General features: G+C 41.9%; 1 non-coding gene across 1 annotated transcript; it reads right to left on the bottom strand.

Moving 5' to 3' along the window:
* Positions 1 to 15364: 15364 nt before the first annotated feature.
* On the bottom strand, positions 15365 to 15436 carry trnat-cgu (transfer RNA threonine (anticodon CGU)). The gene has a single exon. It is a non-coding gene; the product is annotated as a tRNA-Thr (tRNA).
* Positions 15437 to 15703: the final 267 nt, after the last annotated feature.

Raw genomic sequence — 15703 nt, 5'->3', positions numbered from 1 at the left:
AACACGTGCATTAAAACTATGCTTTAAAACAAGCAGAGGGAAACGTACTGAAAATCAGCTGTCCCCCCTTTCAATATCTTCTACAGGTACTGCCCTGACTACAGGAAGTCAGTACTCAGGGAAGTCCATATAGCTTCCCTCACCAACATGGCTGCTTCCCCACTTCCTGTCAAGATGGAGGACCTCACTACCACACCCAACTCAGGTTACCTGAACCATTGCATATCAGTTTATCTCAACAATAGTACTGCAATCCATTGTTGTGGAAGTGTGCTCCTTTCCAAACCAGCTCTCTAAACCGTACTCTTCATTAACCTTTCTTTTGGTTTTCAGGACACTCCCAACCACAGGCCTCCAGTCCCTGTACAACAGGGAAGTGAATTTTGTTTTTATTATTTTCCTTACTAGACACAAGGATCAGCAACACCATACAAAAACAGATTAAAAACATTTGCAGTAAATGTCCAGATACATACTGAAACAATGTGAGGGTCTCCTCCCTCACACTCCTCCTCCTCCTCCTCCTCCTCATCATCCTTATCTTCCTCATCACGTCAATCAGGCTTGGCTGTTTCCAGACTTGACCCTTGACCGTTGTGACTTGAGACTTGACATAAATATATATATTAGAACAAACAGTTCTAGTAAATGTCCACACGGTGGCAGCATTGTATAAGGAATAAGAACATAAGAACATAAGAAAGTTTACAAACAAGAGGAGGCCATTCAGCCCATCTTGTTCGTTTGCTTGTTAGTAGCTTATTGATCCCAGAATCTCATCAAACAGCTTCTTGAAGGATCCCAGGGTGTCAGCTTCAACAACATTACTGGGGAGTTGGTTCCAGACCCTCACAATTCTCTGTGTAAAAAAGTGCCTCCTATTTTCTGTTCTGAATGCCCCTTTATCTAATCTCCATTTGTGACCCCTGGTCCTTGTTTCTTTTTTCAGGTTGAAAAAGTCCCCTGGGTCGACATTGTCAATACCTTTTAGGATTATGAATGCTTGAATCAGATCGCTGCGTAGTCTTCTTTGTTCAAGACTGAATAGATTCAATTCTTTTAGCCTGTCTGCATACGACATGCCTTTTAAACCCGGGATAATTCTGGTCGCTCTTCTTTGCACTCTTTCTAGAGCAGCAATATCCTTTTTGTAACGAGGTGACCAGAACTGAACACAATATTCTAGATGAGGTCTTACTAATGCATTGTAAAGTTTTAACATTACTTCCCTTGATTTAATTTCAACACTTTTCACAATATATCCGAGCATCTTGTTGGCCTTTTTTTTATAGCTTCCCCACATTGTCTAGATGAAGACATTTCTGAGTCAACATAAACTCCTGGGTCTTTTTCATAGATTCCTTCTTCAATTTCAGTATCTCCCATATGATATTTATAATGCACATTGGGATCAGTATTAGGTCCTCTGCTATTCCTAATCTACATTAATGATTTAGATTCTGGTATAGTAAGCAAACTTGTTAAATTTGTAGACGACACAAAAATAGGAGGAGTGGCAAACACTATTGCAGCAGCAAAGGTCATTCAAAATGATCTCGACAGCATTCAGAACTGGGCAGACACATGGCAAATGACATTTAATAGAGGAAAGTGGAAGGTACTGCACGCAGGCAATACATTTCTCCCCCCTTCCTTTCTATATTGGTTAATTGTGGGCTCTAGTTTTTTTATTTAACATCACTGAGTCCCTTGTCCCTGTGGATTGCAACCACAATGTAGAAACATCTAGAGAATGGATGGGAATGGTCAATAAACATCACTGCTGTTTCTCTTAAAGCGTGTTTATTTATTTATAATACTGGACCCTGTCTTAATACTGTATTACATTCTGAATATGAATATAGCTGAGTTATTAATTGTAGGTAATACTCAGAATACCAGATACACATTTAGCATTAAAAAGCAATCCATGTGATTTCTTTACCAGTCGTTCATTATTTTGTGTATCAGCCTCCACACAAAGCCGAGCGCAGTGCGGTATACTGTAATGATGCTGCAGTCAGTCTGCCCAGACTGCACCTGAACCATCTTAAAAACACGAAGCCTCCAATAAGCTCATTTGTAAAAGTTAGTAAAGAATGGCGCTATATAATCTAAGGAAGCTGAATGTGAACTCCTAGCTGGAGCAACGAGAGAGGGAGAGAGGGGGCGGGGCAGAGAAGGAGGCGGAGACGCTGCTAGGCAACCGGCTCCTGAACATTCCACTCCGCTGAGCAGAGACCGTTAGGATTTAAAAATGCCAAAGTTCCGAGCGCCGTTAGTATGGGCTGCCAGAAATGAGGAGAAAATAAATACAGCTTTTTAGAAATGTGTGCATTCAGATATCATTTAGAAATCTAGTTACAAGATTTAACAGTTAGCTAAATATTTAACTAAATATTAAATCTCTTAACTAGATTTAACATTTAGCTAAATATTTAAATAAATCTTAAATCTCTTAACTAGATTTAACATTTAGTTAAATATTTAACTGGCAGCTAAAGTGCATAGCATAAGTGTACCTGTGTGTGTGTGTCTGTGTTAGTACCTGTGAGTGTGTGTGTGTGTGTGTGTGTGTAAGTACCTGTGAGTGTGTGTGTCAGTACCTGTGTTTGCTTGTCCATACCTGTGTGTGCGTCAGTACCTGTGTGTGTCACTATCTGTGTGTGTGTGTGTCTCAGTGTGTGTGTGTGTGTGTGTGTGTCAGTACCTGTGTGTGTGTGTGTCTCAGTGTGTGTCTGTTTGTCAGTACATGTGTGTGCGTGCGTGTCAGTATCTGTGTGTGTCTTTGTCAGTACCTGTGTGTGTGCGTGTAAGTACCTCTGTGTGTGTCTGTCAGTATCTGTGTGGGTCACTACCTGTGTGTGTGTGGGTGTGGGTCAGTGCCTCTGTGTGTGTGTGTGTGTTTCAGTACCTGTGTGTGTGTCAGTACCTGTGTGTGTGTGTCACTACCTGTGTGTGTGTGTGTGTGCGGGTCACTACCCGTGTGTGTGTGTGTGGGGGGGGGTCAGTACCTGTGTGTGTGTGTGTGTGTGTCACTACCTGTGTGTGTTTGTCAGTATCTGTGTGTGTTTGTCAGTACCTGTGTGTGTGTGTGGGTCACTACCTCTGTGTGTGTGTCTGTCAGTACCTGTGTGTGTGTGTGTGTGGGGGGAGGTCAGTACCTGTGTGTGTGTGTGTGTGTGCGTGCGCATGCGTGCGTCAGTACCTGTGTGTCTCTAGGAGATATATTTTTTGTCTCAAGTCCCCTCCCGCGCTCCGTTTATAACTGATGGAAAACTAAAACAACTCCTCAGAACTATTCATGACGAGGGACATGTTAATAAAAACATAAACCATGGCGATTGTGTTGATAAAGATATCGCAGGAATAAGTCCAGGCAGCCGAACGCCAGGGAAAGCGACGCGTTGTGTTTTAAACCTGTCAGCGAGCCCGGCTCTGAAGAACAACAAAACACAAAACAAGAGACGCACATCGAGGGCCTGTCAAATTTGAAAATTCATTTATTACATTTCTCTTCATAGAATCCTCTGTGAGGTTAACATACAACCAGTCATATACAGAACAACGGATTTTGATAATTTACTCTAGTTATTGATAAATAAAAAAAAATAGTAATATTTGTAAAACTTCCATCCTTTCCACAAGTCTCAAAACACCTGAACCGTGCCGTCTGAAGATATCCCTGTGTCTCTATCAGATGAATCTATAACAGCACAGCAGCTCAAATTAAAATGTGCATCGCTGCCCGAACCCAGAGACTGTCTATCACATGTCTGCAAACCTCAAGCCTAGAGGCCGTCCCAAACTGCACAGAACCGCGGAAATCTGAAGAGAATCTGTAATCTGCAGAGGGAGCATCTTACCTGTTTAGTATTTCAATGATAAAAATGGAAGTCAAGTAAACATACTATCAAACTCTTTACAGGCGAAGCACTTCCAATGTAACATATCAGGCCTTTTTGTCAGTAAAATCTTTATACGCTGTCAAACAAAAACCAGACTTCTCATTGGGTCACGTTTTCAAACCCTCAACTCCAGCCTTTATGAACTCCTACTTCTTAAAAGGAGACACAACGTCTGTCGATTTCACAAAACTAGAACCGAGCAGCTGAGTTCATGTATTCCAGGTCACTTTAGCGGTCCGTTTGTGATAATTCCGATGACGATGTCGCTGAGGAAGATGGCGGCTCCCTGGAGGAGTGCGAATTCCCAGGAATTCACTCCTCCACAGATTCGGACCGTCTCTACTCCAGACCGACTGGTTAATTGCAATCCCAAAACACCACTTCCGAGAGACTTCCTTAAAAACAAAGTGCTTGATTACTTTCCCATAAACTGATTTCCTCGTCAATTACAAAGATCACAGGTTAACCAGGAACTTAATACTGTATCACATTCTGAATATGAATATAGCTGAGTTATTAATTGTAGGTAATACTTAGAATACCAGATACACATTTAGCATTCAAAAGCAATCCATGTGATTTCTTTACCAGTCGTTCATTATTTTGTGTATCAGCCTCCACACAAAGCCGAGCGCAGTGCGGTATACTGTAATGATGCTGCAGTCAGTCTGCCCGGACTGCACCTGAACCATCTTAAAAACACGAAGCCTCCAATAAGCTCATTTGTAAAAGTTAGTAAAGAATGGCGCTATATAATCTAAGGAAGCTGAATGTGAACTCCTAGCTGGAGCAACGAGAGAGGGAGAGAGGGGGCGGGGCAGAGAAGGAGGCGGAGACGCTGCTAGGCAACCGGCTCCTGAACATTCCACTCCGCTGAGCAGAGACCGTTAGGATTTAAAAATGCCAAAGTTCCGAGCGCCGTTAGTATGGGCTGCCAGAAATGAGGAGAAAATAAATACAGCTTTTTATAAATGTGTACATTCAGATATCATTTAGAAATCTAGTTACAAGATTTAACAGTTAGCTAAATATTTAAATACATTTTAAATCTCTTAACTAGATTTAACATTTAGCTAAATATTTAACTGGCAGCTAAAGTGCATAGCATAAGTGTATCTGTGTGTGTGTGTCTGTGTCTGTACCTGTGAGTGTGTGTGTGTGTGTGTGTGTGTGTGTGTGTGTGTGTGCGTCAGTACCTGTGTTTGCTTGTCCGTACCTGTGTGTGCGTCAGTACCTGTGTGTGTGTGTGTGTGTGTGTGTGTGCGTCAGTACCTGTGTGTGTGTGCGTCAGTACCTGTGTGTGTGTATGTGTGTCAGTACCTGTGCGTGTCAGTACCTGCGTGTGTGTGTGCGTGTCAGTATGTGTGTGTCACTATCTGTCTGTGTGTGTGTGTGTGTGTCAGTACCTGTGTGTGTGTGTGTCAGTACCTGTGAGTGTGTGTGTCTGTGTCAGTACCTTTGTGTGTGTGCATGTGTGACAGTACCTGTGTGTGTCACTATCTGTGTGTGTGTGTCTCAGTGTCTCAGTGTGTGTGTCTCAGTGTCTCAGTGTGTGTGTGTCAGTACCTGTGTGTGTATCAGTGTGTGTGTCACTATCTGTGTGTGTATGCGAGTCAGTACCTGTGTGTGTGTGTGTGTCACTATCTGTGTGTGTGTGTGTCTCAGTGTGTGTCTGTTTGTCAGTACAGGTGTGTGCGTGCGTGTCAGTATCTGTGTGTGTGTTTGTCAGTACCTGTGTGTGTGTGAGTGCGTGTCAGTATCTGTGTGTGTGTTTGTCAGTACCTGTGTGTGTGCGTGTCAGTACCTCTGTGTGTGTCTGTCAGTACCTGTGTGGGTCACTACCTGTGTGGGTCAATGCCTGTGTGTGTGTGTGTGTGTGTGTGTGTGTGTGTGTGTGTGTGTGTGTGTGTCACTACCTGTGTGTGTGTGTGTGCGGGTCACTACCTGTGTGTGTGTGTGTGGGGGTCAGTACCTGTGTGTGTGTGTGTGTGTGTGTGTGTGTGTGCGTGCGCATGCGTGCGTCAGTACCTGTGTGTCTCTAGGAGATATATTTTTTGTCTCAAGTCCCCTCCCGCGCTCCGTTCATAACTGATGTAAAACTAAAACAACTCCTCAGAACTATTCATGACGAGGGACATGTTAATAAAAACATAAACCATGGCGATTGTGTTGATAAAGATATCGCAGGAATAAGTCCAGGCAGCAGAACGCCAGGGAAAGCGACGCGTTGTGTTTTAAACCTGTCAGCGAGCCCGGCTCTGAAGAACAACAAAACACAAAACAAGAGACGCACATCGAGGGCCTGTCAAATTTGAAAATTCATTTATTACATTTCTCTTCATAGAATCCTCTGTAAGGTTAACATACAACCAGTCAGATACAGAACAATAGATTGATAATTTACTCCAGTTTTTGATTAAAAAAAAAAAAATTAGTAATATTTGTAAAACTTCCATCCTTTCCACAAGTCTCAAAACACCTGAACCGTGCCGTCTGAAGATATCCCTGTGTCTCTATCAGATGAATCTATAACAGCACAGCAGCTCAAATTAAAATGTGCATCGCTGCCCGAACCCAGAGACTGTCTATCACATGTCTGCAAACCTCAAGCCTAGAGGCCGTCCCAAACTGCACAGAACCGCGGAAATCTGAAGAGAATCTGTAATCTGCAGAGGGAGCATCTTACCTGTTTAGTATTTGAATGATAAAAATGGAAATCAAGTAAACATGCTATCAAACTCTTTACAGGCGAAGCACTTCCAATGTAACATATCAGGCCTTTGTCAGTAAAATCTTTATACGCTGTCAAACAAAAACAAGACTTCTCATTGGGTCACGTTTTCAAACCCTCAACTCCAGCCTTTATGAACTCCTACTTCTTAAAAGGAGACACAACGTCTGTCGATTTCACAAAACTAGAAGCGAGCAGCTGAGTTCATGTATTCCAGGTCTCTTTAGCGGTCCGTTTGTGATAATTCCGATGACGATGTCGCTGAGGAAGATGGTGGCTCCCTGGAGGAGTGCGAATTCCCAGGAATTCACTCCTCCACAGATTCGGACCGTCTCTACTCCAGACCGACTGGTTAATTGCAATCCCGAAACACCACTTCCGAGAGACTTCCTTAAAAACAAAGTGCTTGATTACTTTCCCATAAACTGATTTCCTCGTCAATTTCAAAGATCGCAGGTTAACCAGGAACTTAATACTGTATCACATTCTGAATATGAATATAGCTGAGTTATTAATTGTAGGTAATACTTAGAATACCAGATACACATTTAGCCTTAAAATGCAATCCATGTGATTTCTTTACCAGTCGTTCATTATTTTGTGTATCAGCCTCCACACAAAGCCGAGCGCAGTGCGGTATACTGTAATGATGCTCCAGTCAGTCTGCCCGGACTGCACCTGAACCATCTTAAAAACACGAAGCCTCCAATAAGCTCATTTGTAAAAGTTAGTAAAGAATGGCGCTATATAATCTAAGGAAGCTGAATGTGAACTCCTAGCTGGAGCAACGAGAGAGGGAGAGAGGGGGCGGGGCAGAGAAGGAGGCGGAGACGCTGCTAGGCAACCGGCTCCTGAACATTCCACTCCGCTGAGCAGAGACCGTTAGGATTTAAAAATGCCAAAGTTCCGAGCGCCGTTAGTATGGGCTGCCAGAAGTACCTGTGTGTGTGTGTGTGCGTGTCAGTACCTGTGTCTGTGTGTGTGTGTGTGTGTGTGTGTGTGTGTGTCAGTACCTGTGTGTGTGTGCGGGTCAGTACCTCTGTGTGTGTGTGTTAGCACCTGTGTGTGTGTTTGTGTCTCAGTGTGTGTGTGTGTGTGTGTGTGTCAGTACCTGTGTGTGTCAGTATGTGTGTGTGTGTGTGCAGGTGAATACGTGTGTGTGTGCGTGTCAGTACCTGTGTGTGTGTGTCTCTGTGTGTCTCTCAGTGTGTGTGTGTGACTCTGTGTGTCTCCTCAGTGTGTGTGTGTGTATCAGTGTTTGTGTGTGTTTGTCTGTGTGTCTCCTCAGTGTGTGTCTCAGTGTGTGTGTGTCTGTCGCAGTCTCAGTGTGTGTGTGTCTCAGTGTGTGTGTGTGTCTCAGTCACTTCAAGTCATACAAAGAGCATTTCAAGTGGAGCGAAGCGATCAAAAAAAAAAGGCGCCAAGTTAGAAGCAAGAATTGTGTGAATCTTGGGCCCCAGCACCTTTCCAAGTGTGCCTATTTGCTTGATGCTTGACAAGATTGGCCTGATTGCTTCTCCTAACTTGTTCTTTTGTGTTTGATATCACCCCTTTAAACAGCTGTTGCGTTTTTCGAACGTGTTTATTTACATTGACAATGTTTTTGTCGTGGGATTGAGAGGAGTTAGAAAAACGTGTTTGAAACGACCGAGAGTCTCTATACAACTCCGCTGAGCAGAGACCGTTAGGATTTAAAAATGCCAAAGTTCCGAGCGCCGTTAGTATGGGCTCTTAGCTAGATTTAACATTTTGCTAAATATTTAACTGGCAGCTAAATCTGGAATTTGTATGCAAATGAGCTCCTCCCGCTTTGAACTTTCACGCGATTTGATTGGCTCTTGTAATGTTGAAATTTGCATGTTTACCAATTAGCATAACATAAGTGCATAGCAAGTGTGTGTGTGTGTGTGTGTGTGTGTGCGGGTCAGTACCTCTGTGTGTGTGTGTGTGTGTGTCAGTATCTGTGTGTGTGTGTGTCAGCACCTGTGTGTCTCAGTGTCTGTCTCAGTGTGTGTGTGTGTCTCAGTTTCTGTGTGTGTCTCAGTGTGTGTGTGTCTCAGTGTTTGTCAGTGTGTGTGTCAGTGTGTGTGTCTGTCGCAGTCTCAGTGTGTTTGTGTCTCAGTCACTTCAAGTCATACAAAGAGCATTTCAAGTGGAGCGATAAAGTGGAGCGAAGCGATCAAAAAAAGACGCCAAGTTAGAAGCAAGAATTGTGTGAATCTTGGGCCCCAGCACCTTTCCAAGTGTGCCTATTTGCTTGATGCTTGACAAGATTGGCCTAATTGCTTCTCCTAACTTGGGCTTTTGTGTTTGATATCACCCCTTTAAACAGCTGTTGCGTTTTTCTGACTTGTTTTTTTACATTGACAATGTTTTTGTCGTGGGATTGAGAGGAGTTAGAAAAACGTGTTTGAAACGACCGAGAGTCTCTATACAGCTCCAAGAGTTTAGCTGTTTTCACCATGTTGCAGCGGCAAAACTAAATCACTTAGAATTACCATCTGTACCAAAATCCTGAAACACTCTTACATCAAATGTGATAAAAACCATAAATACCTCTTATACACAATGAGATATTCCTCTTCCGTCTACTTTTGAAGGGTGTGTAGCGACTTTTCAAACAGAAAAGCTAAATAACTGGACATCTACCAATCCTGTGATTCCACATGTTGGTCAACGTCAAAACAAACCAGGGAATGCAAGCAGTTTGATATCCACACCATTTATATGAAACAATGGATTTATGTTTGAAAACAGCACATATCACAGGAGAACAAAAAAATCCCGTGGTTTGAACTTGCATCATGACGTTCTTGAAGAGCACACGTTCTTCGATCGCGCGGCATTTTACACAAACGTACACTTTACACAAACGTACACTTTACACAAACGTACACTTTACACAAACGTACACTTTACACAAACGTACACTTTACAGAAACGTACACTTTACACATGCAGTTGTCACAGATTACTGGCTTGAAGACCTTTTTTTTTTTTTTGGAAGGTTAGTTTTGTTTCTGCAGCTGTCAACCTGCTTTCAAACTGCTTCTAACTGCGTTGTCCTTGTCCACGACTGTACTTCTCCCCCTTCTTATCTGGCATCGTTTCAGCAACTCTTCCCATCATCCAAGAGTTACGCGGTGCTGTGTCATCGACTATCAGAACAACATCTCCTACGATGAAGTTTCTTCAAACACGAGACCACTTCTGTCGCTCCTGCAACAACGGTAAGTGCTCACCTGTCCATCTCTTCTAGAACAAATCAGCCATGAACTGGACTTGCTTCCATCTTCAACGAGCATACAAATCTTCTTTTCTGAACAAACCAGGAGGCATATTTGGCTTAGTCTTCAACCGCAGCAAATGATTAGGTGTTAGAGCTTCCAAATCATTCACATCATCAGAGACCCTTATGATTGGATGATCATTAACGATGGCTTCCACCTCACAAAGAATTGTCTAAAGACCTTCATCATCAAGTGTTTGCTGTTTTAGAACAGCACTGAGAATCTTTCTCTCCTTATCTGTCTTTCCCACACACCGCCGTGGTGAGACCCAGCTGGTGGGTTGAAAATCCGCTTCACTCCATTCTTTAGCATAGCCCCTTGCAATCTGGCTTGATTCAAACTTTCAATAGCTTCTCTCAGTTCAGGCTCTGCTCCAATGAAATTGGTACCGTTGTCAGATCGGATTTCCAAAACTTGACCTCCTCTTCAGATGATCCGACGCAGTGCATTGACACAAGAGTCAGTGTCCAAAGAAGATGCCACTTCAATATGTACTGCCCTTACTGCTAAACATGTAAACATCTCTCCATATCTCTTGACCACACTTAGGGTGGATTGCGCACATCGAGAGCAAGATTCGTCCCAGTCTAGGACTGACTAATCCAAGATTGGATCCTGGATTCATTTCTGCTGCGCAGATCAAGACTGGTGGCGGATCTGCGGATCCGAGAGTGAATCTAAAATTCAGCCGTTAATCCTGGATTCAGGTTGTCTGTGACGCTAGCTGATTGCGAAACACCGTCTCGTGAATTGGTAGTCAAAGCATAACCATGGCAACGACTAAAACCTGTGCGTTTTCTTTCTTTGAGAAAAACCTTTTATCAAATTTAATTTGATAACTATAAAGACATTATTATATAGAGAATAAAACAATAAAAAACCGATAACCAAACGTTATTTACCTTGATAGCAAGTGTATGTGCTGATTAACTAATGTATGTGTGAGTTTTGAATAGGAATAATAATCAAGTACTGAATTAATTACTAGAACATGTATTTATTTACAGAACATTTCCTGAGGTAGGTGAGTGATTGATCCTGCCCCGGCCCCTGATGTCGCTGTCAGCTGCTTTGAAAAGGCAGAGGAATAAGCTGCAGTAACTGTACATAAACTTGTACAGAATTATTAGTATTGTACACTTGGAACTGTTTTATCTTGCATGGTGTCTGTTTTTTTTTTCTAAATCTAATACATACTGTGTGGTCCAATGGTTAAAGAAAAGGGCTTGTAACCAGGAGGTCCCCGGTTCAAATCCCACCTCAGCCACTGACTCATTGTGTGACTCTGAGCAAGTCACTTCACCTCCTTGTGCTCCGTCTTTCGGGTGAGACGTAGTTGTAAGTGACTCTGCAGCTGATGCATAGTTCATACACCCTAGTCTCTGTAAGTTGCCTTGGATAAAGGCGTCTGCTAAATAAACTAATAATATGTTGAGTTTATATAAAAAAAAACTACAGTATCTACCTCGCTACTACATATATTGCTCAAATGCATTTGTTCCGGTGAAAAAATTATCGTTTAATTGGTTATTATTATTATTATTATTATTATTATTATTATTATTATTATTATTTATTTCTTAGCAGACGCCCTTATCCAGGGCGACTTTCAATCGTAAGCAAATACATTTCAAGTGTTACAGTACAAGTAATAATACAATTAAGAGCAAGATAAATACGATGGCTCGTAACTTCTCCCGTTGGAAAATGAATATATTCACGTAACTTCAGTGATCCTGTGAATTACTAGATGACGCATCGACATGAAGCAGGTACTGCACCCGATTATTATCTGAAACGACCCAGTGCATGAAATCTCAAGCAGCAGATTGATGTGGAGTGAGGGAGGCTTTTTTGGCTCTGTATATAATTATTTGTGATTTTGAAATATTCTCCAGCTCTGGTATTCTTTCGTTTCTCATTCTGAATCCTTGTATAAAACCTTCGTCACTATTCAATAAAAGGATTGCTACGATCACGAACAACACGATATCTAACCATCCAAAATAACCGACCATCTTCACAAGAATCCAGACTCAATCCACCTCCTACCAGGATTGGAACGGAATCTCGGATTGAATTTGAATCTAGATCTGCACAACGGAAAAAAATATCAATCCAAGATTCAATCCGAGATCGAGTCTGATCCAGACTGAATCTCGATGTGCGCAATCCACCCTCAAAGCGTGTTTATTTATTTCTAATACTGGACCCTGTCTTAATACTGTATCACATTCTGAATATGAATATAGCTGAATTATTAATTGTAGGTAATACTTGGAATACCAGATACACATTTAGCATTAAAAAGCAATCCATGTGATTTCTTTACCAGTCGTTCATTATTTTGTGTATCAGCCTCCACACAAAGCCGAGCGCAGTGCGGTATACTGTAATGATGCTGCAGTCAGTCTGCCCGGACTGCACCTGAACCATCTTAAAAACACGAAGCCTCCAATAAGCTCATTTGTAAAAGTTAGTAAAGAATGGCGCTATATAATCTAAGGAAGCTGAATGTGAACTCCTAGCTGGAGCAACGAGAGAGGGAGAGAGGGGGCGGGGCAGAGAAGGAGGCGGAGACGCTGCTAGGCAACCGGCTCCTGAACATTCCACTCCGCTGAGCAGAGACCGTTAGGATTTAAAAATGCGAGAGTTCCGAGCGGCGTCAGGCGCTTCGTTTAATTAACATACAGTTGCTGACATACATTTTAATTTTGAAGATAACCATATTTTAAATACTCAAATAGCACTGTATTAAAATATTTAGCTAAATATTGAATCTAGTTAAGAGATTTAATATTTAGTTAAATATTTAGCTAACTGTTAAATCTTGTAACTAGATTTCTAAATGATATCTGAATGCACACATTTATAAAAAGCTGTATTTATTTGCTCCTCATTTCTGGCAGCCCATACTAACGGCGCTCGGAACTTTGGCATTTTTAAATCCTAACGGTCTCTGCTCAGCGGAGTGGAATGTTCAGGAGCCGGTTGCCTAGCAGCGTCTCCGCCTCCTTCTCTGCCCCGCCCCCTCTCTCCCTCTCTCGTTGCTCCAGCTAGGAGTTCACATTCAGCTTCCTTAGATTATATAGCGCCATTCTTTACTAACTTTTACAAATGAGCTTATTGGAGGCTTCGTGGTTTTAAGATGGTTCAGGTGCAGTCCGGGCAGACTGACTGCAGCATCATTACAGTATACCGCACTGCGCTCGGCTTTGTGTGGAGGCTGATACACAAAATAATGAACGACTGGTAAAGAAATCACATGGATTGCTTTTTAATACTAAATGTGTATCTGGTATTCTAAATATTATCTACAATTAATAACTCAGCTATATTCATATTCAGAATGTGATACAGTATTAAGACAGGGTCCAGTATTAGAAATAAATAAACACGCTTTAAGAGAAACAGCAGTGATGTTTATTGCCCATTCCCATCCATTCTCTAGATGTTTCTACATTGTGGTTGCAATCCACAGGGACAAGGGACTCAGTGATGTTAAATAAAAAAAACTAGAGCCCACAATTAACCAATATAGAAAGGAAGGGGGGAGAAATGTATTGCCTGCGTGCAGCACCTTCCACTTTCCTCTATTAAATGTCATTTGCCATGTGTCTGCCCAGTTCTGAATGTTGTCGAGATCATTTTGAATGACCTTTGCTGCTGCAACAGTGTTTGCCACTCCTCCTGTTTTTGTGTCACTTGTTATTGATTTATTTATATAAATGTGTGTTTTGTCGTTCAGCTCTTTATTATTATTTCTCATCTCGAGTGTGGTTTGATGTATTTGCTTCACTGGACCCCCCTAAACTACTTTCTCTCTTTCCTCTATGGAACTATACGAGCGAAACTCCGATTGGCTGAAGGACTCTCTGCCCAATGCACGCCACCCCTGTTGCTTAGCAACCGCGTGTCCCGTTCCACGGCTCTGCTTGCCAGCGGCTCGCTGCTTGATCTCCCCGCCCTGCCAATCATCTACTGCCTTTATAAATGCGGAGGAATATTGTGAGAGGGAGAGCCGGACTTGTGAAGGAGATTCCGCGCTGCAGACTGGAGCTGGAACGCGGAGAGGCTTTATAACTTCGTGTCGCACACCAGGAAGGCTGTGTCTGACCGGGAGGGGATCATTTCCAACACGGGGTGCAGCGTGCTGGGGTTCCCCGGTCAGGGAGCCTGTTAGTTTATTGTTAACGTTGTGTGGTTTATTTGATAGCTGTCCCGCTCCTGCAGCAAGGAGTCCTCTGGTTTATTTGTTATATTTTATTTTATTCTGGCGAGCGCGCAGCTGTTTTATATATTCATTTTAAATAGATTGGGGTGGAATTGGTACCGTGTACTTTATAAATGTAATGTAGTTTGTAACGAGACCATTCAACTGCTGACGTTGTTGTCTACTTTGTATGCATCACAAAAAGAACAGAATTGCTGATCTGGTTAATTAACTTTACTATAAGAAACTGATAGATCCAAGTACTTGATATAAACTACAATAATATAATCTGTGGTAATTAGTTTAATTAACTGCACTATATGAAACTGATAGATTTAGAGTTTGTTTTTATTGTATTATCCTTAGATATATATACAATCTATTAGACAATTATTAGACTGTGAAGTGAAGGTGGCATTGTCATATGGTTTACATTAGTGTTAATGTGCTTGAGATTTTTAAAACAATTACTAATAAAATCTTGTAAAGATTATTTTTGGTGTATGATTGCTTGGTTTCTCCTGGATAAAAGAGTTTGTGTGGGAACCAACCACTCGAGGTCCTTGTCCTCAATAAACACAAGGTGCCGTAGTCAAATTATTAACATAAATGTAGCTATATGTATATCAAGACCTGCTACACAAGCAACCAACCGTTTGCTAAACTATTTAAGGACCAAGTGGGTTTTTCTGGCTGTATTTGACTCTCTTCCTATAACAATGCACTAAAAATCAATTTGTTACAGTCGCATCTTGGAATGGGTGTCCTTGTTTTCAGGACACTCTGGGGAACGTTATAGCTTCTCTTAAATAATCTGTCAAAGCCGTCTGGCAAGGCAAGCTTTGGCTTTCAATTTGAAATTTCAGTATGATGTGGTTTTGACACAATCTCGGTCCTTAAAGGGTTAAGAGCCAAACACACTGACCAATTGCGCCACAGGAATTTTCTGCGGGATACGAGGAAAAAAATCACGCGCCTTGACAGGTTGCATTCCTGAAACTGACAGCTCGGCACCGTTGGTTGTTCTTGATAGGAAATGGTGTTGTTGGAGTCGGGGTATAGCTCAGTGGCAGAGCATTTGATTGCTCATCAAGAGATCCCCGGTTCAAATCCGAATACCCCCATATTTATTTAAATTAAAATACAATTTGCATTATATAATTTTTCTTTTCAGCTGCAAAGGTACAAACAAGTAACAAATAGTGTTTTAAAGACAGCCACAAGGTATGGACAGGGATTGAACCCGTGATCTTCGGTTTACGAGACCGATGCCTTACCACTTGGCCACCGCACCCTTCATGACTGCAAATGAAATCGGAAGCTTGGACTCTATTGAGAAGGCTGCCCGGAAAGAGAATCTGCCTGGAAACCAACCTTACAGTTAACAGCTGAATGCCAAGGATGGGCAAAATAGTCTCGGAAACTCCTTAAATAGAAAATATTGGTCTCCATATTTATTTAAAATACAAATAGAAAATAAGTTGCCAGACATGTATTTTAAATAGAAATTAGTAAATACTATTTTGCAAATAGTATTTTTTTAAAACACTTGACACCATCT

Source organism: Acipenser ruthenus, chromosome 51 (assembly GCF_902713425.1).
Source record: "Acipenser ruthenus chromosome 51, fAciRut3.2 maternal haplotype, whole genome shotgun sequence".
Classification (NCBI taxonomy): Eukaryota; Metazoa; Chordata; class Actinopteri; order Acipenseriformes; family Acipenseridae; genus Acipenser; species Acipenser ruthenus.
Note: the sequence above shows the minus strand (reverse complement) of the source record. Positions and strands in the feature narration are given on the sequence as shown.